The sequence below is a fragment of the Rattus norvegicus genome, chromosome 14 (genome assembly GCF_021556685.1).
Source record: "Rattus norvegicus strain SHRSP/BbbUtx chromosome 14, alternate assembly SHRSP_T2T, whole genome shotgun sequence".
In the NCBI taxonomy this organism is placed as follows: Eukaryota; Metazoa; Chordata; class Mammalia; order Rodentia; family Muridae; genus Rattus; species Rattus norvegicus.
In genome coordinates, this window is record NC_141547.1 from 77,661,889 (window position 1) to 77,686,536 (window position 24,648).

Sequence of the window (24,648 nt, forward strand, 5' to 3'; positions counted from 1 at the left end):
ATTTTCATTTTCTGCATGTTCTATTTCCATTGTCTGGAGAATGTGTATTGATAAATAGTAGATACCAAGTAATATTTATGTTTTGAAAGAGTATGCCTCCTTCTTGTGCCAGGTCACTGGAGTCAGGACAGTGAATTAATTCTGGCTTCTTCCTGGCTTGGGTCTTAGCCTTGCTTCAAACTTACTAATTTTTGTTTAAGAATTATAGTTTGGTGAAAATGTCTCTCCAGTAGAAAATCAGTAGATAATCAGTATTTAACAATGTCCATTTAAAGGATCAAGGACAGCTGAGGTATCTCTTTCTCCAGCCAAAGATGCCAGAATTACTCCTTTTGGAATGGAAACCCATGAACTCCAACTACAGTCTAAAACACTGAAGAAAATTCTAAAAGAAAAGTATCTTTTTAATTGCACATGCTAAAGGGATTGTGAGAGTTAGTGTTATCAACCCAGACAGAATCTGGGTAGGCCTCTGAACATTCCCGTGGGAATCTTGATTAAATTAATTGGGGTGGTACCTCTCTCCAGTTGGGACCTTCGCTGTACAGAGACAGGAAGCTAAGTGTGTTCGTGGCTCTCTGTTTCCTGGTTATGGATGTCATAGGACCAGATGTTTCAAGCTCTTTCTGTCTTGACTTCTTCACCCGTCATGATGGGCCAAAACCTTGAATGGTGAAAGAGTAAAGCTTTTCTCCCTTAGGGTGTTTGTGTCAGAGCATTCTCAGAAGCTAAGCTGGGCTATGCAGTCATAGCACGTGCTACTTGGTATATTAACAGTCCCTTCTCTTTGCAGTTTGCCTTGATTGGCACCCTGGAGCTTCTCCCTCTGGAGTCTCATGAAGGACTTGACAGTCATCATGAATTTCAGTAGGCCCACTCTAGACAGCTTTAACCTGACTGAGCCAGTTCTGACTGAGTCTGAGTGTAAAGACTGTGCTGTTAGTTCCTGAAGCATTTTTTCCTGGGTCTCTGAGTTGCTAAGTTCCTGGGTCATGGGAGACCTTCCTCTTTGCTTCATAGCCTGGCTAATTGCTTTCTGGATCATTGGAGGGAGGGTTGTCCAACCTAGGTCTTTTATAATGGGGATATCACTTTCCCCAAATTTCACAGGATTTTGTCTAGTTCTCTTGTGTCAGCCCTAGTTTACAGCAGGTGAACTCCAGGAAGCTTGGGCTCTCTCTCAGTTCCCTTGACCTGACGTTTGCTCTCTACTTGTGAGTGTGGTGATGCTGGGAAGGTCCTGTGTCTCCTGGATGATACCTCACAGCCAACCTCTGAGCATTTGAAGTACCCCGACCCCTGGGAAGGACAGGCAGGTGCTCTCTTGCTGTTGGGCTGGTGGTTGCCTTAGAATTCTCCCTCATTTTCACCAGCTCATGAACTACTGCTGTAAGTTCATCTGTTCCTCTAGCTTTCCTCTGCTGTATCCATGGAGGATCTTCCTCCTCCTGGAGTCCTAACAAGGCTTTCCTCTTAGTCTCTCATAGAAATGGCTTATCACTTCTGGAATTTTACCACACATAGTTTTGAACATTGGTTCTTCCCTGATGGGTTTAGAAACACTATGATGTCAAGATGTTTCTGGATTGGTAGGATTTTCATGGAGTTTTGTTTTTAAAGATTTCACTCTCTCTCTCTCTCTCTCTCTCTCTCTCTCTCTCTCTCTCTCCCTCCCTCCCTCCCTCCCTCCCCCCTCCCTGTGTGTCAGTGTGGTCTGTGTGCCTGTGCTTGTGTGTGTGTGTGTGTGTGTGTGTGTGTGTGTGTGTGCGTGCGTGCCTGCACGTGCACATGTGTTTGTGGGGTTACGCACGGGTATATGCCCATAAGAGTAGGTACCCACAGGGACCAAAGAGAATGTCAAGTCCCCTTGGAGCTAGAGTTACAGTTAGTTGTGAGCCACTCAACACGGGGACTGGGCTCTGAATCTGGCCTTTGCAAAAGCATTGCACCCTCTTAACCCTGAGCTATCTATCCCTCCAGCCTCGGTAGAGGGTTCTTTATGCAGTACGGATATCAAACACATACTACAAATATCCTCCTCAAATCTGCAGCTTATGCTTTTATTCTTTCTATTTTGCCTTTTCTCACAGATGTTTTATTTTAACAGAGCCTCATCCATGTGTCTTCCTTTTGAGTATTATGCCCTTTTTTTGTTCCTTTCTTCCATGACCTACAGACACCACCTCTGCCACTGACCTTACTTGACTTTTCTCTGGGTCTGTATGAACTCTCGGCCACACCTCTGGTCTGTTCTCCTCCCCAGTATCTCCATCTTGCTGATTTCGCTCTTCTAACAAGTTTTGGGCCCTGGTGAGTCAGTCTTTCACCTTGTTTTTCAAAAGTTCTCCTGGCTGTCTTCACTCTTTGTTCTTCCAGACAGACTTTTGAATCCATTTGTCAAGTTCTATTAAAACTATCAGCCTTTGACAGGAAAACCATTGGATTTATAGATTAATTTTGGTGGAGCTGACATTTTTATGACTGGATCTATGGCATGGCATTTCTCTCCATGTATTTAGGGTTTTTTATATAAGGCTTTATATTGCAGTATTAAAATACTATTCATACACAGCCGCACACCAATTGAGGGATTTAATCTTAAGTGCCCTGTATTACTTACAGTTTGGATCCTAAGTGTTTCCCAAAGGCTTAGGGATTAACATCTTGGTTACTGTTTGGAGCTGATGAAAGCTGAGGGTTGGGGTCCAGGGGGAGAAACTTAGGTTTTGGTGGCTTGCCAGCAAAAGAAAAAATAAAAGGATTTTAAAAAAGATCTCCCCATCTCTATCTCGCTCTCTCCCTCTCTCCCTCCACCTTTTCCTCTCTCTCCCTCCCTTCCTCTCCCTTCCCCTCCCACCCCAATGTGTGCACTCAAGTGTGTATGTGTGCGTGTGTGCCTATGCCTGTGTGTGTGTGCTCGTGTGTGTGTGCATGTGTGTGTATGTGTGTGTGCGTGCGTGAATGTGTGTGCATGTGTGTGTGTGTGTGTGTGTTATCACACTCATGCATGCATGTCAAAGAGTGTGTAGGTGTTAGCCCTCACCTTTCCACCTTGAGTTAAGGTCTCTTGTTGGTTGCTTTGGAATTAGTCTTTTGTGATAGGTTTGTTTCACTGAGTGTATTAGTTAAGGTGTTACTGCTGTGAACAGGCACCATGACCAAGGCAACTTGAAGACAACAATTGGGTTTAGCTTACAGGTTCAGAATTTCAGTCCATTATCATCAAGGTAGGAAGCCTGACAGAATCTGGGCAGACAAGGGGCTGGAGGAGCTGAGAGTCCCACCTCTTGTTCTGAGAGGAGCAGACTGGCTTCCAGGCAGCTAGGATAAGTGTCTTAAAGCAGACACCCACCATGACACGCTTCCTCCCATAAGGACACACCTCCTAATAGTGCCACTCCCTGTGCCAAGCATATGCAAACTATTACACTGAGCCTTTCGCCTCGACTCTTAGACCTACAATTTCCCCTGCCTACCAGATGTACTGGGGTGTAAAGTACACTACAAGGATGCCATCATCTTTGGGAGTCATTCGTGTCATAGCTTGAGACAGAGTTGGTCTTCTTTTTAAAAGTGAGTAGCACTCCACTGCGAGGACGTTCTGTCTATCTGGCTTCCCACTCTCAGCTACGGTTGCTGCTGTGATGGTGATGTTCACATACCTCTTCTCAACCCTGATCTCAATCCCATTGGACACTCAGAGTTGGTGGGACTGCTGGCTGGTAAGAGGAGCCCCCAGGCTGTTACCCATGGTGACAGCATCATTTCACATTCTGACTAACAGGTCCCAAAGCTCCTTCATGTCCTTTCCCGTGTGTGTGTGTGTGTGTGTGTGTGTGTGTCTGTGTGTATCTGTGTTCGTGAATGTGTGTGAGTGTGTGTGCATGTGTGTGAGTGTGTGTGTGCATGTGTGTGCATGAGTGAGTATGTGTGTGCATGTGTATGTGAGTGTGTGTGAGTGTGTGTGCATGTGTGTGAGTGTGTGTGTGCATGTGTGTGTGAGTGTGTGAGTGTGTGTGTATCTGTATGTATGTGTGTGTCAATGTGTGTGTGAGTGTGTGTGCATGTGTGTGAGTGTGTGTGCATGTGTGTGTGAGTGTGTGTGTGTGAGTGTGTGTGTGTGTGTGTATGCTCACTCACATGCATGCATTACATTAGCCACCATAACAGATATAAGGCAATCTCCACTGTGCTTTTTATTTATACCTTTTTGTTTATACCTTTTACCCAGGTTTTAAGCACACCTTATCTTTATACCCTGCCATAATTCTTTGTATTAAGGTGCCACACATATTGCATTTGAGGGACTAGGAAAGAGAAGAATTAAGGGAAACATGAATTTTAAATGGGAGGACCAACTTTGAGACTGAGCATACTGGCATATCGGACTCTGAATCATTGCCTAGTAAACTATTCCTGTGCATAGTGCATTGGTGTGTTCCTTCTCATTGAAGGCTTCTCAGGGAGGATATGCTGCTGTTCTTAGTGCTATCCTGTGTCCTTGTACGGGGAGCAAGCTCAGACAGTAGACATGGTTTCTGTGGTTCCATGTACTGAGCACTTGTCGGGTCCCTTGTTTTGTGGACACAGATGGAGACAGACACACCGCAGAACACAAAGTGAGGTGGCTTGGAGGGTTATTTGAGTCTTAGGAAAACAGTCTTGTCAGATGACACACACAGGCCGGAAACGGCGCTAAGCAGGGAACTGCAGTACCTACTTGGATCCTTGGACAAAAGCTTGCATTTGGGGGTCACTGTCAGAGGCAGAGGCCAGTGAGATCCTCAGTGTCATCACTGGAGGAAAGCGGACAACCAGCAGGGAATTAGGAGTCTCCCTAACCAGTGGGGAAATGCTCCCCGCTTCTCTCCAGACAACTGGGTTGTCTCTCAAAACATTGTGGGCAACCCTTTATTTTTAAAATTTATTCTTCTCTCATGTTTTGCATCCTGACTGCAGCAAAGTCGCCCTCTTCTCTACCCAGTCCTCACCTCTATCCTCACAACTCCTCCAAGGGCAGTCCTCCCATGAATATCAACCAAACATGGCAGATCAAGTTTTCAGTAAGACCAGGTCCCTCCGTTCATATTAAGGCTAGATGAGGCAACCCAGTGTGAGGAAAAGGGTCCCAAAAGCAGGGACTCACTTTTTGCCCAAAAGCAGGCAAAAAAAGTCAGAGACAGCTCCTGCTCCCACTGTTAGGAGTCCCACAAGAAGACCAAGCCATACAACAGTAACATATATACAAGCCCCTTGGTTGTCGGTTCAGTTTCTGTGAGCCCATATTAGCCTGGGTTAGTTGATTCTGTGGGTTTTCTGGTAGTGTCTTTAACTCCTCTGGCTTCTATAATCCTTCCTCCCCCTCTTCTGCAGGATTCTCTGAGTTGCACTAAATGTTTGGATGTGAATCTCTACCCCTGTTTCAAACTGTTGCTGGATGGAGCCTCTCTAATGACAGGGTCTCTGGGTTGTTCAACTGAGACAGTGTCAGGGGTGGGCTCCCTCTCCTAGCATAAGTCTTAAGCTGTACCAGTCATTGGTTGTCCACTCCCATAGTTTCTGAGCCATCTTTGCAGTCCATCTTGTAGACAGGGTAAATTTTAAATCTAAGGTTTGAGACACAAACCCAGCCACAAAACCTCCAAGGAATCTATTGTAAAAGACTAAACCCAGAATATCACAGGGCAGGGGAGGATGGCTCCAACACCACAGACTGAGCCAGCTGAAAGTCACATAACTGGCTGAATTGCCTCTGGTAAATCTTTGCTGCCAAAGAAACTTGTCCAAAATGGAAGGCTTAAAGAGCTACTGTGTTTGGCTCATGTGTGAGGCATCCGAATGTGGGTCTGGATGACCTATTTCACCCTTGGTCCTGCTGAGATCCAGGGGCTTGTGTATTCAGCTATGACTCTCTCTTAGACCCATGCTAAAGTCACTGCAGGGGAATTTCTCACATGATGCAGAAGAACAAACTGGGGACCACTGCTCCAGTCAGACCACCAGAACATTTGAGCACAGGACTCAGAGTCATACTGATCTTGGACTTGGGTCCCAACCAGCCATCCAGGTACTTATGCCACAGATGGTCGTGGTCCCCACTCTTCTAAGCTCTCTAAACATCCCTCTTCTCTTAATGCAGGAGTGGCACAGATATGAATGGTACCAACAGTGCTGTGGCCACCACTTTCTACATCTTCTTCCCTCTTTTCTGTGTGGCTCACTCTCCTGTGGATCTCAGTCCTACCCCAGTCTCTGTGATTCATGTGTTCCGGCCAGTGGTTTTTCTGGTTTTGCCCTAAACACATCAACCCCTTAAGTTCTAAAGACTTTGGGTTGATGCTGTCTTTTTCTCTCAGTTTATAGTCACATCTGCCATGGGACCACCCAAGCCACATACTGGTGGCACAATGACTTGAGTTTAATGTCCCCAAATCTCCAGCGTGACCATCCTCACCACATCTTTGCCCTTATGCTTTACCTCTTGTAGCTAGACAGCTCTTTATGTGGGACACACAACAAATTCTGAGCCTGGCAGTCAAAGACTCTTGGATCAGCTGCTGCCTGTCTCTGCTGCAGGAGTTCCCAGCGGATCCTATGGTACAGTGATACAGACACCCCTGCTTTAGGCGGGTGACTCCCCTTCCTCTATGTCCTCACCTTCAGGGACTCTCTTACATACACCCTCACCTCTGAGGCCAACTCTTGCTACAGTGTCCCCTAAACTCTTAATATCACAGGATGTCATGTCACTCATTGCTTGGCTTAAAATGATTAGGTCTCTTCCCTAATATTTGTGCCAGCTTCTGAGCTCCTGGAGGGCAGAGGCCAATGACATTGTGACAGAATGAATTTTATGAATCCGAATTCAGCCCCCAGATTCCCAGCCTGTGGTCTCTGATGGATGACAGTTTAGATGACCTGGGCAGGAAAGGGTGTGATGTATTCCATAAACAGACAGAAGAAAGCACTGTTTTTTTCATTTATACAAAGTGTCTGCATATTAGAACTAATTGAGAGATTTATTATCATAATTGTTACTGTAACGGAAGGTTTTCCAGCCACATCAACAGTTTTCAAGGGACACAGCTTGAACTAATACTGTCTTTTCTCTGCATGGCACAGAATAATGTTCCAGTCTTCCGTGCGACGGTAACTTGCCTGCTAGGCTGGCCTGCACGGATTCCCTCTGACCTTGGCTGATGGAAGCTCAGTCTTTGCGTTCTTAGTTCAGTTCACTGAAGCCTTTCATGTTTGCATGTGGGGTACTTCCTTGGCACACTGAAGATGTTGCATTCAGAACCAAAACCCAAGGCTTCTGACTGGGGAGACACACTTGCATCAAGCATGGGAAAGAGAATGCCTTTGTCTGTTTCTATAAAGTAGATGTGACTGTGAGCTGAGGAGGACCCCAGCTGTAGAGCTTGGCTGTCATCTCCTGGCTAAGAGTCCTCTCAAGTCAGCACACCTCTGTGGTTCAGAGTCAGCTCCATCCTTGAGGACTGGGGGCATTCAGAGAGGCTTGTTCAAGTGACTTAAGTGTGGAAGGATTTATTTGTCCCACAGTTCCAGGTTGCGTTCCATCATGGCAGGGAACCACAGCAACAGGGATTTATGTGAACTGGGACTTTTGTAACTGGGACTTGTGTGAACTGGTCCCCTTAGACATCTAGTCGAGACCAAAAAGCAGTGAATCAAGAGTCAGTGCTAGGGCCCTGCTTGTGAGTTGTGTGTCGTAAGTCCAGGCTGTCTCAGGGACTGTATAGGTTCCTCTCACAATTATAGTTAGTCTTTTAACAGCTATCAACATAATCAAGACAATCTCTCAAAGACATTCTAAGAGGTTAATGTAATCAAACATTCTAATCAAGTGTTAATCTAAACAATTGCTTACCTCAGAGAGTCAAGTTGACCACTAATACTGTTTCAAAAGAAGAATGTGCAGTGTTTTACAAAAGAGTGGCAAGGGTGGGGGGCATTTGAAATGATCCAATCTCGTTGTATGTGTGAGTGAAAATGCCGTGCTAATACCCTTTTTTTCTGAATCATTATGCAAATAAAAGTGTTTACATACATAAAAATCTATAATGAGAACCTTCTGCACACTGGGCACTGAGCTAGATGTCAAGGATTCTACAGTGAGCAAACTCAGACACCCTCCCAAACATTACAGCCCAAAGGCAGACCAGATCAGCTCTGATCAAACAACAGCACACAGCGGATGCACAGGGAAAGAGCATGGGCTTCTAACTGTACAACAAAGAACTTTGACTCCCTTTTAAGACTGAGGCTGGTCCAGAGCTGGTGTGTCACCTTCTTGTCATGTGTCCTTGTGGTTAAGACACCAAGGAGACTTGTTTTACATACAGGAAGAATGTCTTACATTTGCAAAGTTACAGTGTGATTCAAGACCACTATAATCGTCTGACATGCTTTTAAATTGATATGACCTCATGATTCTTAATCAACCTGCAAGGGAAGAAACATGTTCTGCGATGTGAATTAATGTTAGCTTCATGGCTTTACAAAGTCTTTCACACGGGACTGCCTGTGAAAGCCGCCCCAAGCAGTAAGTGGAGGATGTCTGACTTCCAGGAGATTTCCTCATTCCTGTACCCCAGCAAGGAGCTACTGCTATTCCAATCTCTACCATAGGTATCAATGTGGCTACTTTAGTCTTTATATAAATAGTTATTAATTGGCATTAACATTTTCTGGGAAGGTGACAACAAATGTTTATTCACCATAGATTGGACACTGACAACAGACCAAAGGAGTGATTTCACCCATCTAGTTTGATGAACGGGGGAGTTTATTGGGTCCTTACAAGATGGCTTGGGGATTACCTACAAGACTGTGGGTGGCCACTAGACAGCTTCATTCCTGAAGAGTCCCACCTCAGCGTGGACACTGGCTTCCTGAAAGCCATAATGATGGAGTGCCCACTTCAATTGACCCTATGTCCCCTGTGTGTTCTTGCACCTAAGACCACACGAATATGAGACAGTACTACATGGAAATGGGAGGAGATACATACAGAGAGGCTGGGGTCTCAGATGAAGACTTAGTCACCTTCACGGCCCCTCCTTCTGAGAGGGAAAGTCAACAGATGTGGCCTTTCTGAGAGTCTTTTGCAAGTACTCACGACTACTCTAAGAGCAATGGCTGTTGTGCCCAGAGGATAGCATTCTGGAACACAGAGAATCTGTATTCTTTCATGCTATCTTCTTTTAGGCTTCTTATATATAACATAATATCTTTGAGAATATCAACATCACCATTATATTCTTAAATATGGAAAGGTTTTCCTGTTTCAATGTTATATACTATTTGGTTGTCCTAGTTTCCCCCAAGTTGATTATTTGTGCCAAGTGGTTGAGGTGTTTATAATTTGAGGCTTCTGTGAATAGAATAATTTGAAGCCGCTTTACACCACAACATTCTTTTCTTGGATAATTTCTGTGTTTCTGGGGTTATTTTCAACAGAGTAAAATATTCAGACTACATAACACACATACAAAGATATGATAGACTCCCGTGTGCTGCCGCCACCATGCACAAAAATTACTGTAGATCTCTGTCACTCTGTCCCAGGGAGAGGAGACTGTAGGACATAGGCTCTGGAGGTCATTTTTGATCTCACAGTTTCCTGTCTGTGACGAAGTTGCAGACACAAAGCTCAAAGAGAAAATTTGACCTTCCCAGGACCTACGCTGTGCTCACTGGCTTCTGAGAGCCATGTAGAGTTGGCAAATGCTTCATTTCATGTCTTTGAAGCTGGGTGCTGCCTCTCTTAGTCAAGTCTAAAACATAATTGACAGAAAGTCCTATCATAAAATATGAAAAGAGACTCCAAATTCAGGCTTCCATGACTAGTGATCAGTTTAAGGGAGGCCATGGAGACAGAAGGAGTTTGATACATGAACAAGGGTAATTCCAAAGAATGGTCACCAAAGAGTCCCTTCCACAGTTCTGCCAGGAAGACCTCCTCCATATCACCAGCTAAACTTGATGCATACCACAACCATACTATAAACACCCAGGCAAGCAGAGTTTAGCTGCTCTGTCTGTCTGTCTGTCTGTCTGTCTGTCTGTCTGTCTGTCTGTACACTCCCTCACTACTATTATAACCTGAGGATTTAATCAGATAGCCTGTCCTCATTGTACCACCCACTGAGGCTGAATGACATTCAGAGTCCTCCTGTGAGGGCAGAAATTGGGTCTGTCACTACCTCTGGATCTTTGGAGTAGCATCCTGTAAATGAGTGACAATCATATGTCTTAGTGTAGTTTCCTCTGGTGCTAAAATTCCCTGACAAAACAAGCTGAAGGGATGAAGGATTTATTTGGCCGACAGTTTACAGTCCACTGTAGTGGAAAACGCCTGATGAGACTCACCGGAAACAGCCAGTCAGGTCACATCCAAAGTTGAAAGCAGACAATAATTAACCTGTGCATTCTCACACAGTTCAGCACCTCTTTCCTAAGGAACAATGCTGCCCACAGTTGGTGGGGTCCTCCCATCTCAATAAGTGTAATCAAGATCATCTCCTATACACATACCCAGAGGCCAAGCTGATCTAAGTGATACCTCACTGAGACTCCCTTTCTGGACGAGTTTCCATCTCCGTGTGTCAAGTTGATCAAACTTACCATCATGTGTACACACACACACACACACACACACACACCATGGTTTTGCTTCTGTTCTCTCTAGATTAATCTACTCCATCCCTCCCAGGCTTACCACATCAGTTCCTCACAACCAGCAGGCATACATCTGCCCCAGGACCATGAGGCTTACTGTATCTACCTTCAATGGGCTCCCTGCCCTTTAAGGTCTGTGTGCCACCTTCCTTTCATCCCAGGTCATTCCTCAATGACACTTCCAAGGAAGCCTCCTGGGCTATAACAGAAAGGCTTCTAAGCATAAGCTTGAACTTTTGTCAGTTCTTTTTTGAAAGGGTTGTATGTGGAACAAAAACCCAACCTGATGCTACCCATTCAGCTATCTTTGCTTTTATTAAGATGCTAGTTTTAGCTCCTACAGAACTCTCAGAACAGGATAGGAGTGACATTCTACAACCCATGCCAGAAACTCAGCCAATGGAGCACCAAGTATGAACTCTGACCTTCCAAATGGTAACCTCAGGGTACCATCTTTGCATCATAAGTAGTGGAGTCAGGCATTTCATTATAGCAAACTGCTGACCAACACACACACACACACACACACACACACACACACACACACACGAGCACAAGCCTGTACAGAGAGCCATTTGCATTAAGACTCTTGGCTTCTTGAGATTTTCATTGCATCTGGAGAAAAAGGAGAGAGAGAGAGAGAGAAAGAGAGAGAGAGAGAGAGAGAGAGAGAGAGAGAGAGAGAGAGAGAAAGAGAGAGAGGCTTCTAAATGCCTCTGAATTTTTCCAATGATGAACATCCACACAACACCATAACCAAATGTTCACCAGGCTCCTGGCACTGGTTATAATGAGATTTTCACCACTAAACAGAAATATGCTAAGCTCCCAGCAGGCACCAGACCCTGGCTGGCCATCACAATAATTGAGATGTGTCCAGAAGGATCGCGAAGCTGGTGTAAAAAAAAAGAGAGACAGCTGAACAGATGGCAACAAAGTGAGAGCAGTATTAAAAGAGGCACAAAAGGAGAGAACCCGGCCCGTAACTCTGTCAGGACTCCATGGACTTCTCCAATCTGCCTCTGGGTATGGAAACTGAGGCTTTTTGAGATGCCGAGTTCCAGAAGGAAATGGAAGAAAGCCTAAGTTTGGGAAGCAAGTCCATATTGTGTCATAGGCTAAGAGATACATGTGGAAAGGGAACCTATGTTAAAAGACATTTTCCAAGAAGCAGTGAAAATTAGCAATACTGTCTACTGGAGGAGGGGTGCTTAACTGGGAGACACAAAGGCGTCGATATGCATGGTCAGAACAAGAAACAGGAGGAAAATGGACCTGAAGGAACCCTATGCTTGAGTGCTGTCAGGGTGAAGCTAGAGACTTTGGCAGAGTCCAGGCAAGGGGCTGGGCTTTGCTATGTCCATGCTGACTAGCCAGGTACTGTGCTGCCCAGCAAAGGGGACAACTTGGCCAGAGTATCTATCTGTAGCTGAGGCCATTCTAGACATGCTGGTGATGAAGGCATCTGCCCTCAGTGCTCGCAGCACTGAGAATAAGCCAGCCATTTCACCCCTAACAATGCCTGCTTAAGGTTCTGTGTGCCAAGTTCTGAGCCGTGGAAATGGTCCTGCAGGCTGTGGAGAGCAAGGCAAGGCCTATGAGTGTGCAACAGATATGCACCTTATAAGAGGGATGGCTAAAGATCAACTGGTCAATGGAGAAAGAAAACAACAAGATAGGTTAGGAGGCTGGTGCTCCCTTGTAGGAAAAGAGGCCCTTCACTAAGTCAGAGAACACAGTACCTTGCCTCATATCAAGCTCTTCAGTGGTTGGTATTTTTAGCTGTACACTAAAGTGTGTGTTAATGAGGACCAGAGAGGCTTAGTCTCTTGCCTGACATCACATAGTTGTGAAGGTGTAAATGAAGATGACTGGGGACATTCTGAGCTGGTATTTCTGAATCAGCACCCGGGACAGCTCCCAGAACCAAGTCAGACCGGGCACCTCTGCCCTCAGTAGGAAAGGGGTCCCCAGCAGGACACCTGCATTTCCTTAGCAGATACAGTGCCAAAGGATGGCTGACAACCAATGACGAGCATGACAGCATTAGCAACAGAAATATTCAAATGCAATTAAAACCTGCAAATACAATAATCAAATGTAAATGAGCGGCAGCCAACCATTCCCGCTGCATTACAATTAGCACATACGGTAATTTCACAGGAGGCCTAACTCGCTCTGCTCCATTGCCCCTGACATATTGTTGACCCCCCCCCCTTTTGCCACTGACAATTTCCTGTCTGTGTCGTCCGCTCACGCTGTGGGCACACATCTAATTGAGTGGACTTTCTTATAGCAAGGCTGTGTTGAGTTGCATCTCAGAGCAGCAGCAAGCTGCATAGCCTGCTAAGTCAGTAGGGGAGGGGCAGAGAACACAGTGTCTTGTCTTCATCTCCCTTGCTGAATAGGACCTTGCTCACAAATCATGTGTATGTGCATGCATGAATGCATGCTAATATTTGTGGGTGTGGCCATGTGTGAAGGTCAGAGGTCAACCTTAAGTGTTATTTTTAGGAGCTGACCCTCTTGATTTTTGAGGCAGAGTCTCTCACTGATCTGGAGTTCACTAATTTGGCTCAGCTGGCTGGCTATCCAGCCTCAGGGATCTACGTGTTACCATTTTGCCACAGCTGGAATTAGAAGCATGACCCACCACACCTCACATGTTTACCTGGGTTCTAGAACTGAACTTGGGTGCTCATGCTTGTGCAAATAAGCACCTTACTGTGTGAGCCACGTCTCCAGCCCTGGACCATCCTTCTTTTGAATAAATATGAGGCAGGAAGCCACCGTGTGCCAGGCCTAAGGTATGTAGGGTTATATCTTATTTGATGGGTTGAAGCAGCATTTGTAAAAATGACAGACTGTCCTGAAACAAACGGAGAAAGACACCTCAGATAAGAACTGGTTCTACTGAAGAACAGAAAGGAAACCGAGTACCTGAAAGTAATAATAAACAGAGCACTGTCCTAGGATGAGCCCAGAGATGAGCACCAACGAGGGACAGAAGGAAGAAGAGTGAGCACAAGGGTGAGGGAAGAGAATTCCCCCAACCCAAATCACAGGGGACATGAGCAGAAATACAGGAACATTCGCATCTCAGACGGTCGGGGGTGGGGGGCAGGGTGCTGATCCTAAAGGAGTGTGTCTATCTTCCCAGAAGTTTGAAAGACACCTAAATATGTGGCTTAAGAAGCTCAGAAAAATCCCACTTGGGGTAACCTCTGTGACATCATCCATATCTTTATTAGACACTTGAAAGCTAAAGATGAAAGAAAAACGGTTTCAAAATCAGACAGAACGATGTTTTCTTTATGTGTGTGTTCATCACTTTGGTGTTGCTGTGTGAAAATCCTGACAAAGCTACTTAAAGAAGAAGGGATTTATTTTGGCTCATGGTGGAAGGTGCAGTCCATCATGGTGGGGAAGTCATGCTGGCAGGTGCATGAAGCAGTTAGTCACACATTGTGTCTACAGTCAGGAAGCTGAGAGAGATGCATGCTACTGCTTGGGTTTTCTTCTTTTCCTTCAGGCTTGGACTCCAGATCTTGGATGACACCACACAGGTATAGGATGGGTCTTCTTTCCTTAGTTAGCCTAGTCTAGAATTGTCTCCTAGGTGATGCTATCTCCTGCCTTGTTGACCATAGTAACCATTACCATGGGGATGCCAGTTAGAATGTTGGTAGATTTACCACCTGAAGCAGGTATATAGAATGAGAAAGCAATGTCACATTTAGATGCTGTAAAGAACAGTCATCCAGGAGCACAGTCGGGTGACATCCCATTCTTCAGGAACAAGGGGGAGATGAAGACAAGGCTGTAGGAAAGCAAGAGTCTGTTATTAATAGCTTTCCTTTAAAAGGAAAAGAGAGAGTGTAAACAAAACATACAACAGGTGATGCCTTCTCCTGGAGTCTCATAAATCATATTTGTGTTGGAACAAAACTCATAACATCACCTAATATTAAAGGTAATGGTGTTTAAAGTGGTAACGATAAATGGAGGTGGATGAAAAGATGTGGCGTTGCCTTTTCCTGAAAGCCGTGAAGCCATGACAGTAGCAAACGGTGAATAGATATCAGTGTATTCTATGCTGTACAGAAAAGACACCAGAAACTATGAGGGGAAATAATCTCTCAAGAGTCACAGGTCAAGACAGAGCATTTAGAAATGTCCAAGTAAAGCAATGAGAGTCAAGAATAGAGGCAAAGGAAGAAGGCATCCTACTCCATCCCAGCTCCAACAGTTCTCCCTGTTCCCCTGCCTCAGGCCAGACACCATCTTCCTTCCCTTTCAGCACTAGTTCAAGACTGGCTCACAGACCAGCATGTAAAACAAGCCTTGGGCTTCATCATTCACCTATTCCTCTGCCTTCAACACCACTGCTCCTGGCCCTCACTTCCGTTAACCCTGAAACACGGGCGCGTTATATAGATTCTTTTAGTTGTTTTTACGTAAAGCGTCCTGTCCTCGGACTCAGGTTTTCAGCCACATAACTCTGGTGCCCAGAAGCCTCCACTACTCATTTACTTCTAACTCCAAATGTTTCCTAAACCAGAGGATGTCAGCCAAGCCCCCAAACAGCCAAGTGTGAAATACAGTCCTGGGCTGAGCAGTCTGCCAAGAAGCAGGTGTCTGTGGCACCAGAGGGAACCACACATCCATGCCAAGCCTCCTAATAGAACTGTTCAAAGAGTTAAGGTGTTCCTAGACAGCCTGGCTCAGAGACAGAGATGGTGGCTGCCTCAGGTGGTGTTTAGTCCTTCAGGTCTGAGTGAGGAGTGTTCCCTGAGCCACTAAGCACAAGCTGCAATGCATGAGAAAACAAAACACTTAGGACGGAAAGGTGTCACTGTGTTGACTGAAACTTTGCTTGTGCTGCCCTAAATACTTTGGAGTTGTACACAAGTCCTGAGGCCATTAAGGTCCTGTGAGATTTTTAATTTGTTCTGCCCCCTTGACTGTTCACTCCACATCCCTAACAACATTGCAGTTGTCATTCTCCGTCATGGTACACCCTCATTCATGGCATACCCGTTTACAATGTGCTGGCACACCTGGGTGCTTTCAGTGCACTTTTCTTTGATCTAATTGTGTGGGACATATCTCATCCTTCTCTTTACACTTACATTTTCTTTTGTGAAGTGCTCATCCAAGCTTTCTGTCTGTGTGAATGTGTGCATGTGTGTGTGAATGTGCACATGCATGTGTGTGTGTGCATGTGTGTGTGTGAGAGAGAGAGATTGTGAGTGTGTGTATGAGTGTATATTATATTTATGTATGAATCCATATAGAATTGTGTGCATGGTGTGTATGACTGTGGTATGATGTGTGTATGAGTATGTGTATTTGCTGTGTGTGAAAATGTATGTGTGGATGCGCTGTGTGTGTGCTGTGTGTGTGTGGACGTGTGTGTGTATGTGTACAGGTGTATGCATGAGTGTGTGTAGATAATTCTTGAGTTATGGAAGACCTTTATACATGCCTAATAAACGTTAGGTGTATATTCAGGAATGTTTTATTTCAGTTTATGACTTTCATGTTTTCTTATTAATGATGCTTTGTTCACACAAAATTATTAATTTATTATAAGTGTGTGAGTGTGGGTGTGGAGATGCACATGTCTTGGTGCCCCTGCAGAGGTCAGAAGACCCTTACAGTGGTGAGTCCTGCAGCTTGTGTGACAAGTGCTTTCACCCACAGAGCCTAGAAGAAACACTTCCAACTTTCTTATTTTCCCAGATTCCTATTGTCTCTGTCTATGAACTGTTACTTACACACGTCTCAAAAATACTCTTTAGTGTTTGCCACACTTTACTGTTGACCAGTTGTGTTTTCAAATCACGTTCCCTGAAAAATGTCAGAAATGGCTCTTCTCTTTCAGTACATGGGTCCTTTGCTGGAGTCTAGGAAAAGGCGTGAAATTCACACCTCAGAATACACTCTGGGGAAGGGAGGAGGCTGGGCTACTGTGTCTCCTGAGAGCAGAAGGTGATCCTGGGAACACACCCGCTCTTGTTTCTTCTATCCTGTTGTCTGTGTGTGGACTTCTGCAAAACAGTTCTCAGAAAATGCAGGTGCCAGAAATGGCAAGGACCTCAGAGCTGGTACAGTACTGTTCTAGGAGGTCCTGACCTTTCTTTGCCTCGAGTCAATGAGTAGGACACTGAGATGTTCCTCAATTCCTTGGAGTTTCGCAGGCTTGGTGGCATTTGCTGCTCTTGTTCTGACTTAAAGTCACAAGTGTCACTGCAACCTCCAGCCACCTGACTCCAACTTTACAGGTTGAAGTTTTCCATGATAAGACAATCTTTGATATATAATCATCTAATTGGTGTAGACGAGTGGTTCTGAACCTTCCTGATGCTGCTCCTATAATACAGTTCCTCATGTGGCGATTGCCCAATGATAAAATTATTTTGTTGTTTCTTCATAACTGTAATTTGCTACTGATATGAATCATAATGTAAATATATGATATGCAACCCCTCTGTGGGGTTGAAAATCACTGGTATAGGCTGTTTTTTTTTAATTTTCAATTTAATATATTCCCTTGTGCTTTCTTTGCTAATCCGGTTCTGGGCTTGCTGTTAGCATGCAGCTCCACGATATGGAGAAGGGGACATGCATTTGTTCTATTGAATTGATAGGTTCAATACTTGCTACTAATCAAAGATGTGCATCTTAGCATGCATGTACAGAAAACTCATTTCCTCACATTGATTTGCTTCTTTGAGCTACTTTTCTAGATGTTTCTTTCCTGCAGGGAAGGAGTAAGTATATGATCATTTTCAATATCTTGATGTACGTGCTCTCCTCTAATGAACAAATGCAGTGAATCATGCCGGCGCTCTTCTAAGTACCTAGTGACAACAGCATCAGCATCAACGGCATTTAGAAGCAATTTATGTTTGGATTTTGACAAAATATCTTCCGAGCTGGCTCACAGACTCTCCCCAGAGAAGCAGTGCAGTTATAGAACATGACTTGCACACTGAACATATGATATGGGGTTAAAATACTCACCTGTTCTGAGTCACACAACAGTCTCTAAAGGATGGATGAGGGGGGAAAGGGTTAGGTCTGCTTTCAAAGAAAAGTCTTAATTAACAGCCTGGAAGGCTGCGGTGGCAGTTGGCTGATTATATTCACAGATGGGACTCAACTGAGAAGTGGTGCGAACTCTGGGAAGAGATTAAAAAAAAAAAAAAAAAAGATCTTCAGAGAACTGCTGGGATCACCCGAGAAACTGTGGGAACTTGTGCTGTGGTCTGCAATGTGGGTCTCCCTAAGGAAGCTGGCTCAGAGGAGCTCTAGTTATGTATCAACACTGGCCAGAGTTCTTGGCCTCCACCAGCAATTCCCCTTGATCCCCTTGGGTTCCAGCTATGACAGCTGGTATGAGATATGATGGCCGCAGGTATGCATAGTGTTGGCCTTCATGGACAAGTATCCACACCCACACTTGGAGATGCCAAAGATAAACATAGACGATGTCCAGCGCCTTCCTCCATTGCTTTCTCCCTTACTTTGTCTTGAGACAGGGTCTCTCACTGAACCTGGAGCTCACTGATTGGCTAGACTGACTGGCTAGACAGCCCCAGCAACCTTCCTGTCTTCCCCCACCACCCAGGTGTGGGATTACAGCTGCCACATTAGACTTTTCATGGGTGCTGAGATCTGAACTCAGATCCTAAGGCTTATGCAGCAAGCACTCAGCTCACTGAGCCATCTCTGCAGACCCCCAGTTCCTTCAAAAAAATATCCCGTGTTGTATACATTTGTATGCATTGATAGGTGTGAGTGCATGTGTGTGGAGTGCATGCTTGCATGTGTACATGTGCATGGGGAGGGCAGAGGTTGATGTCTGATGTCTTTCTCCATCACTCTCCACCATTTTATTTTGAAGTAGGGTCTCCCATGAACTCACAACAAGACTGGATGGCCAGTGAGCTCCAGGAAGCCCTCCACCACTGCCTCCCCAGTGCTAGATTACAGATGCATGCCAGCATGCCACGCTTTTCACTTGGGAGCTAGGGCCCCAAAGTTAGGTTTTCATGGCCAGTACTTAACCTACCAATCCAGCTCTTCTACTTCTCTTAACTCCTCATCAACCTCCAGCATGTCTTGTCTGAACACTGACCACAGAGTGAAGGAGTTCTGCTCCAGTTTGGCATATTTTCATACTTCATAGAAGGCGGTTCCTCTCCAGTAATGGTCCCAGGCATCTATGGCATTTGTTTTATTTAAATCTGTCACTAATGAGCTGTCACACAACAAGCATCAAACTGTGGGTCGTGTTTGAATGCTAAAGCAGCTCTAGGAGAAGACAATGTAAACAAACTTCAGCAGAGATGTGCCCTCTCCCAGGATCCTTCAGGCCCTGAGGTTCCTATCTGCTGACTCCTGTCCACCTGCAAGCATAGCTTTGGAGAGACTGTGGCTGTCAACATCAAGCCCTATCTATCCATGTCTGCAGTCACTGTATGGAGACTGCTCCCAAAACCTGGCAGAATGGATAACAGAGGAAGTAGGGCTTTGTAGAAGAAGCCTGGAAAGGGTCTCTGTGAGCTGAATCCCTTTGAGGGTGGTTTACTTTGAGTCTGGCTAGACTAGGGTTCCTGGTGAGGTGAACACAGATCTCAAATCCCAGCAGTCTCAGAAGCCTCAGGAAAGGTGTGGAGCTGTGATGATTTGTATATACTTGGCCCAGAGAGTGGCACTATTTTGAGGTGTGGCCTTATTGGAGTAGGTGGTCACTGTGGGTGTGGGCTTTAATACTCCTAGATGACTAGAAGCCAGTCTTTCACTAACAGCCTTCAGATAAAGATGTTGAACTCTTAGCTCTGCCTGCACCATGCCTGCCTGGAGGATGCTATGTTCCTGTCTTGATGATAATGGACTGAACCTCTGAACCTGTAAGCCAGTCCCAATTAAACATTGTCTTTTATAAGACTTGCATTGGTCATGGTATCACAGCTCACAGCAGTAAGACAGGAGCCTTTGAAACAGGAGCGGATTCTGCAGGCTGCCCATGCCCCCAACTCTGCAGGTGACCTTGTACACCCTGCTGTCATTGTCACTGAGGCTCCAAAGCATTTGTTCCCATTGAATAAAAGCAGCAGCATGTCAGGCTTATCCTAATAGGCGCCATTCAATCAAGCTCCATCCTCTTTTAAAAAGTGGGCAGTGCTCTCCTGGATGACCTGAGCTCAGATTCCAGAGTCCACATTAGGAGGTTCACAATTGCCCATAAATCATCTCCATACGTACCTGATGCTTTTGACGTCTGTGAGCATCCACCCATACACAAATGGCAACACACTCACTCACACAACTGCACACAATTTTTTTTAAAAAAGCCTTTTAAAAAGTATATGAAAATTATACTGTGGTATTTTGAATATGCTTGGCTCAGGGAGTGGCACTATTAGAAGGTGTGGCCTTGTTGGAATAGGTGTGGCCCTGTTGGAGGAAGTGTGTCACTATGGGGATAGGCTCTGAGAACCTCCTCCTAGTTGCCAGGAAGACAGTCTTCTGTTTGCCTTCAGAACAAGATGTAGAACTTTCAGCTTCTTCTCCAGCACCATTCCTGTGCATATGATGCTGCCATGCTTCTTACCGTGATGATAGTGGACTAAACCTCTGAACTTGTAAGCCAGCCCCAATTCAATGTTGTCCTTTATAAAAGTTGCCTTGGTCGTGGTGTCTCTTCACAACAATGGAAACCCTAAGACACATGCAGGCTTGTTAAAATGCACACACTTCCTTGGGGAATTCAGCTGGAGGCCCCTCCATCAGTTCTCCACCCTGTCACACAGTGTTTATTCTGGATGCTTCCCTGGGATGCAGCTTGATAACCAGGTTCGATGGTCTCAGAGATGCAAGGGAAGTCAGGTGAAAAGCACTTCATGCAGCAGCTTCCTTAGAGAGAGGAAATCCAAAGGGCTGAAATAAGGCAGGCAGGTGCCTTCTTGCTTTTTCACAGAACCATAATTGTCTGTTTTTCCTATTTAGACATCACAAATCCTGGCATGTTCTAGCATCTTCTTGGCTGGTTTTTCTGTCATTTGTTGCTATTACAATCACCTTCCTGGGAAGGAAATACCTCCAGACTTATGAAGTGTGCACCAAGGCACAAGAGCAAACAGGGCCTGTTTTGTCCTTGGTACTATCTAAACACCATGGCCCATCCTTTCCCCCAGCAGCAATCCACCTTCAGTGAGCACAAAGCCACTGGGTCTTCCTAGTTTCCCACTTAATAAACTGGATCAGAGGAGGTTCCATGAGCAAATGCTGAATGCCACTTGCCCACTGGTCCTCATGTTAGAAGTGGGTCTGGGAACCCAAGAAAATGACCACACAATCCAAAGTATTTTCAGCCAGCCAACCTTTTGCTTCAGCTGACAGGCACACCCCATGGGGTATTGCTGCATTAGTTCTAATACCAAAGTGCCCTGTGCCTCAGTCTGAGTGGCCAGAATTTGACACCTCCCCCCCGCCCCGTCTCTCATATGTATGGGTGTTTTGTCTTCTTTAGTGTCTGTATACCACATTTGTGTCTAGTGCCCTTGGAGGCCAGGAGAGGACATCTGATCCCCTAAAACTGAATGGTTGTGAGCTGCTGTGTGGGTACTAAGAATTGAACCTAGGTCCTCTAGAAGAGTAGCCAGTGCTCGTAACCACTGAGCCATCTCTCTGGGTCCTGGCATCACATTCTTACCCAGTTCTCTAACTCAAAACAGGGCAGCAGATTAACAAGGGCAACTTTTGGGCAGATGTGACCATGAATACTATACATTCTCTGATCTCAAGAGTGCTATCAACCCTGGAAGGATTTGGATTTCTGCCAAACAGCTTCTTTCCAATCACTTAAAATGAAGTTTGTTTTATTTAACCTTTTGATAGAAATGCCAGTCCATTTCTGGATTCTGCAGAACAGGCGTAGCTGATGCAGGAGAGTGAGGAACTGTGCTGTCAACAGTTGGTTCTCTCAGCTTTGGTTTCTGGAAACAAACATGGCGGCATTCAGAAACCCACATCTATTTGGTTTTGATGTTTCTATGGGTCTGTTTGTTTTAAAGACAGGAAAGGTTTAACTTCTCGACTTAGGAAGACTTGTAAGAAAGCTTGAACTTGGTGCAGACTGGGACCGCATAAGTACCTTGCTTTCACTGGATCACCCATTGTGTGTGTGCAACAGGGTGTCCCCTCCCCATTTTCAATGCCAGGTAGGGATGGACACACAAGATAGCAGATTATCCCCAGATCAAGAGAGTTTACACAGGGCCCCTCGCTCTTAAATGTTCTTGGCAGTGTCCAAGCCTCACACTTAAACTATAGCAGCTGTGATGGCCTTCAGTGGGTCCTCTAAGTCAGACAGATGAAGTTCAGGGTTCATCATGTGTGAATGCTCTAGGACTTACTATCTCCATTGTAACATGTGACTATTCTCTCTATCCTCCAGCCTGCTCTGCTGTGGTGTGAAATTAATAGGACATGTTTGCACCAAAAGATTTCAGAGAATTGGTGTCAAGAGCTGCATATCATAGCTGATCCTCGCATGGCGTTTGTGTGTACTCTGTTAAGGGTTCAGATTGGTGTGTATGGATTTAAGAGCCTTCAGACTTATTCTTACTTTCATGTTAAAGAATAATTATAGTAATATGTTCAGAGGGTATTTTAAGAGTTACTTTTAAGTATGTGCAGAGAGAGAGAGAGGAAGGGGGAGAAAGAGGGAGGGAGGGAGGGAGGGAGGGAGGGAGAGAGAGAGGGAGGGAGGGAGAGAGAGAGAGAGAGAGAGAGAGAGAGAGAGAGAGAGAGAGAGAGAGAGAATGAACCATAGATGCATGAATACAGATACTCGACATCAGATTCTCTGGAGCTGGATTTGTGGTGTGTGTGTGTGTGTGTGTGTGTGTGTGTGTGTGTGTGTGTGTGTGTGTGTGTGTGTGTGTGTGTGTGTTGATCGAACTGTATTATCCACTACAACAGATAAAAGAACATTGAACTCTAGAAAATATTCATATTTTTTCACATGAGAAATTAAAAACAAAAACCTATATATCACCTACTTACACTTCCTCACAAGAGAGGAAAAGGATTCCAGACTAAACCAGGCTGGACAGAGCACACTGTGACCAGAGCAGGGAATGAATATGGCACAGACTGGCCACACAATAAATCAAATATTCTGGGATATTGGCAGTAAGCCTCACATGGCAACACTAACAGTCCACATTTCTGAGCTTGTATTTCTTCATATTAAATAGAAAGATACATGAAGCAAAAATTACTACAATGACCAGAGAAGGGACAAATATTCAGTGAGATATAATTTTTTGTCACACTCTTCTTACCACATAGCTTTTTTATGCCCCTTTATTTTGGTTCACAACTCTTCCCTTCTCCCTGCTATCTTCCTATCTCCCCGTCCTCCCTACTTAAATCTTTCTAACTTGGTGTTCCCATTCTCTCCTCTCATATTGCTCACAATCTATCCACTCTTGCTTAAGCCATCCCCTTCCTCCATTGTGAATCTTGGCTTTGAATCTCTGGGTGTACGACTTAAAATTCATGTAGAGGCCAGGTATCTAGAATGAACACACACTTCATCAAAGAAAAGCAAACTGAAATCACGTTGGGACCCATTCTGCACGGCAATGGCTTACCTCTAAAATGACTTGGACCCCAGTGTTGTATAGTCCTATTTGAGGAGACTGAAGAAATTGTCAGCAGATGAGGTAGCTAGGAAAAGGAAGTCCCTAGAGGAGGCCTTGGAAGGGAATAATTGGTCCCCAATTCCTACCTCAAAAGCTGCAGCTACAGTGGGGCACACCTATAATCCCAGCACTTGGGAGACGTGGCAGGTGGGTCTCTGAGTTCCAGTCCTGCCTGGTCTATAGAGCAAGTCCAAGGACAGCCAAGGCTACACAGAGAGATCCTGTCTCAAAATAGCAGTCTGTAAACATTTCCCCCATTTGTGTCCTGCTGGAAAGAATGGAGCTGCTCTACCAAGGCTGATTGGTCATACAGGACTGGGACCATTCCAAACTGTAAGCCTAGATACATCTCTCTTTCTTTTTAGTTTTGTCAGAATTAAAATCATTTCTGAGTCAAAGAATGGTATCAAAAAAATGAAAAGATGACCAACAACATAGGAGGAGTTACTTGCCAACTCTGTGGTTTGAATGAGATATTTCCCTTAGGTTCCAGCATTTATTTATCTCTGTGTTTTCCGGTGAATTTGGGTATCACCTAGAAATTTCAGTCACGATTGTCTTGACTGGGTAGGACAATCTGAATGGCATTGCCCTATCAATCTGGACTCTTTTGATTGCGAATGGCCCTGTTCATTTATGCTCTGATTTCTATCTATGGCATTTTGTAGTTTTCAAAGTAAAAATCTTATGCTTCCTAAAATTTAATATTCCATGCTATTTAGGATGGATCATGTAAATTTACCTTCTTCTGCAAACACAGCGTTCGACATTGGTCTTTATTGGTTGCACTGTCCTTGCATTCTTAGTATGAGCCCTGTGTGTCTAGGATGTATATTTTATACATTGCTAGATTTTGATTTAAGTTTTGATTTTTTTAAAAGTCTTCTTTGGATGTCTGTTAAAATTAACCAATGATGCTATACTTTTAGTTTATTTTTAAAATGTGTGTATGCTATATTTAAAGTATTCTCCCTTCCCATGTTTCCCTGCTTATTTCTAAATTTGGGACCTCTTTATATTCTAAATTTATATCTAAATATATATTGGATATATAAACTATACACATACACATATATGAATATATATAACACATATATGAATATATATACACATACACATATATGAATATATATATACACATACACATATATGCATATATATATATTTTCACTCTAACAAAGGATTCCTGCAGGGAAACCACAGCTAAATCATATGAGTC

General features: G+C 44.6%; 1 protein-coding gene across 1 annotated transcript in view; it reads left to right on the forward strand.

Moving 5' to 3' along the window:
* The window catches only part of Stk32b (serine/threonine kinase 32B), a 256,406-nt gene that overhangs the window by 124,908 nt on the left and 106,850 nt on the right, over window positions 1-24,648 (forward strand).